Consider the following 4115-nt stretch of genomic DNA (forward strand, 5'->3'; position numbering starts at 1 on the left):
TATATAAATTGAAGATTGTGGCAACCCTGCATCAACCAAGTCTATTGACACCATTTTCCCAGCAGTGTGTGCTCACTTTATGTCTTTATGTCACATTTTGGTAATTCTCACAGTATTTCAAACTCTTTCAAAATGCTGTTGCACACTTAATAGACTATAATATAGTGTAAACATAAATTTTATGTGCACTGGGAAACCAAAGAATTTATGTGACTCACTTTATTGTGATGGTCTTGAATTGACCTAGGAATTTCTCTGAGGTAAAGTTCTTCTAACACTCTTAGTAGCCTTTAAGACATCTCTTTCCAAACTATAGTCTCAGACCAGAAACCAGTAGACAGTAAATGTGGAAGAAGAAGAAGAAATACAAGAAATCTTTGAATCATTCACTTAAACTATTTTATCCTCAATTAATTAATGTATATTGTTACTGTTGTTAAGTATCATCAAGTCAGTTCCTATTCATAGTGACCCTTATAAACTTTCCAAGAGTGTAAATGTTTTTTGACAAGATCATCAGCTTAACTTTCAATCACTTTATGTTTTGTCTCAATGATTGCATTCCCTCTGTAACAACAGTTATCCTATTTCTACCCTGTTGCTTCTCTTTACATTTTAATTTTCACAAATGAACAAAGCCAAAATATTTGATGTACATATACAAAACAAAAAATATATACTCATTTAAATTTCCACATTTTGACAGACAGCCTCCTGCCCACAGGCATTCAGTCTTTCTTAGTCCATGGTCCTATAGCCCTCAGTGGCTCAATCTCTCTATGCCATCACCTCTAACACCATCTCTGCTAGGCCTGCTTTTCAGGGTAGGATCTCACACTCCATTCATGCTCTTCCTTCTTGATGGAGCTAGGGTCCTTTGTTCCTGAAATGAAAGATTAACTACGCCCCCTTTTAGTTACACATCTTCTACAATTATCATTGTGACCATCACAATTAATCCTGATAGAAATTTCTCACAACTGAATCATAAAATCCTATCATCATCATCCCCCAGCCTCTTTTACCAGACCCATCTGAAAATGAGTAAAACTATTCAGTTGGGATTCGACCTTACCCCTTCATTTTGAAACTAAATATACTCATGAAAACTTGTAAGCCAGGCAGTTCATGTCTTTATAGCCCCATTTTTAATTGTTGTTAAGTGCTGTTGAGTTGGATCCAATCCATAGTGAACCTGTATAGGGTTTCTGAGGAGCAGCTGGTGAGCTTGAACCATTAGCCTTGCAGTTCAAACTGACTTTGAAGTTTAGCACATTAACCCCAGTGCCATAGCCAATATCTAAATTGTCCATCTCTGTCAACCCAGTACACTGAGGAAACAAGCTTGATCTTGCATGTGCAGGATCCTTTCATTTCAGTTGGAATTTTCAGCAATGTATCCATTAGCAAAAGTCCAGTTCATCAAATTGTAGCAATTTATGCTTGGTCACAGTATCAAACTTCATTATCTTCATCTGGTCAATTTCTGTTCAGCTAGCCATCCAAGCTAAGTCAAATGGGTACTGTCTGCAGTTTTGGGAGTTCACATATGACTGACTCCCTACACTGCAGACCAGCTGGCCACTTCACTGTCAGCTCTAGCCCCAGTGAATAGGTCTGTGTACATAAGCTCAAGACTTCATATTTTTCCCTAAACTTCAGCCCCCAGGCTGTAAATATTTATGGAAGCAGAAAGCCTCAGCTTTCTCCCACAGACCTTGTTATTTGCAGTCCAGTGCTAATCCTACAGAGTCTTCATGCTCCCCTTATATGTTTCTGGGTTCACATCAAGTAAGAGATAAAAAAATCTAGCTTTCATGGTATTCTATTTAAAACAAGAAATATTTTTCAACGGTGTTCACCGAATCTGTCTTCAACTTGAGATATCCTAGTCAAACTTGAGCTGTTCCTGAATGTATCACTAAAAACAAAAAGACTGAACACATATGGCTCAAAAAGTTCAAATGGAGTAGAATGGAAGTTGGGTGAGGGGTGGGGAAAGAGAGAACCAAAATATTCCATTGTTGGTAGCTACTGTTGAGTTAACTCATGGTGATCTCATGTACAACAAAAGGACATTCAGAAGAAATGAATCACCTCTGTAATAATGAGAAAAACTTGGATCATGAAGTACCTCCAAATTGTTCTTAAGAGGATTGATTTGCATATTCAAAAACACTGAATCTTGGTCATGCAACACCTTCACAATCTTTGAGGAGCTTGAGTCCATTATTGCAACTATTATGTGTTTTGATAGTCTTCCAACCAGGAAGCTGATATTCTAGCACAATACTGTTCAATGTTTTCTGTGATTCAGTGGTTAATTTTCAGCAGTAGATCAGAAGGCCTTTCTTTCTAGTCTGTCTTAGTTGGGAAGCTCCACAAAAACCTGTACACCATAGGGTGATGTGGCTGTATGCCAACACAGCCTCCAGCATCATAGCAACACTAAAGCCAACTCAAGATAATAAATTGACAGATAATGCCAATTACTTCTAGTCATTATTATCATTTCATCTTTATTATAATTATTATCATTATCTATCTACAGACATCAGCACATTAAAACACATTAAAGGAGCTCTGGTAGCGTAGTGGTTATGAACAGGGCTGCGAACCGCAAGGTCAGCAGTTCAAAATTACCAGCTTTCCATGGCAGAAAGATGAGGCTTTCTGATCCTTTAAAGATTTACAGCCTCGGAAACCCCGTACAGGGTCACTATGAGTTGGTTCTGACTCAACAGCATATAAACACCATATATGCTTAAGAAATAACAGTTCATAGAAAACTCCAAGAAAAGGACCACTGATATCATGACATTTGTTCTTTTCGAAAAGCAAATACAGAAGAAAAGGAGATAAGGTTTGGATATGAATTAGTTTGATGGCAAAAAGTCAAAAAGAATAGGGCACAAAATAGAAATCAGAAAAGAAATTTTATTGTATTAAGAATTCCATTGAGAACCATGACATAAAGAAAATACAGGGGGAAAATGATCAAGAATAAAGGAGAGGAGGGCAGGGTTTGATGGCGGATAGGGGAGAAGTGCAGTAAGGATCTCTGTCAGCAATAACACAGAATACCAGATAAAGCATACTCAGGGGATGGTCCCAGATTCTGGACTACATATAAAAGAATATTTTGAAGGTGTGAAGACTTTCAGCAAAGATCAAAAAAGTAAAACACAATAAATGCTAGCGAGGATGTGGAGAGACTGGGATGATCCTGCATTGCTGGTGGGATTCCAAAATGGTCCAACCTCTCTGGAAAGCAATATGGCACTTCCTCAGAAGGTTGGAAATAGAAATACTTCATGATTCAGCAATTTCTCTACTTGGCATTTATCCACAAGAAATACAAACCATAACACAAGTAGATATATGTACACTAAGATATATATGCACAATAGATATATGCTATGAACAAACATGTTCATAGCAGCACTATTTACAATAGCAAAAATATGGAGAAAGCCTAAGTGATAATCAATGGAAGAATGGATAAACAAACTGTGGCACATACACACAATGGAATCTCATGCTACCTTAAAGATCAATAAGGAAGTGGTAAGCTATCACATAACATGGATGAAGCTTGAGGACATTATGCTGAGTTAAATTAGTCACAAAAGAAGAAATACTGCATAGGATCACTATTGTAAAAGACTAAGAAAAAGAACCCATACTGGGGGAGAGGAGGATTCTTTGCCGGTTACCAAGATAAGGGTGGTGGGGTGTGGGGAGGGAGGGGAAGGTGGAGCACCGGGTAGGGAATAGACACAGGATAGTTTGGATGCTGGGGAGAGAGGCAATACATAAGATGGGGGACAGGATTGGAAGAATAAGGCAGATGGGAGAATGATAAGGCAGGTTTACATGGGCTAAGTGGGACAGAGGTAAAGAATGATGCGTGCACAACCTTGAAACAACAGGGGTCTCAGATACAGGAATTGAGACATGGTTGGAATGAGCAGAAGGGGGGAAACAATGTTTAAATGCTTGTCTGTCTATTAATTCTTCGTTTCCCTGGCACACCATTATAAAATAGACACTTGAGGGGGAGAGAAAGGAATAGTCAGAAATATCACCATAGAAAGTTTATAAGTCCGTCTTCT

Source organism: Chrysochloris asiatica, unplaced genomic scaffold, assembly GCF_000296735.1.
Source record: "Chrysochloris asiatica unplaced genomic scaffold, ChrAsi1.0 scaffold00017, whole genome shotgun sequence".
NCBI classification, from domain to species: domain Eukaryota; kingdom Metazoa; phylum Chordata; class Mammalia; order Afrosoricida; family Chrysochloridae; genus Chrysochloris; species Chrysochloris asiatica.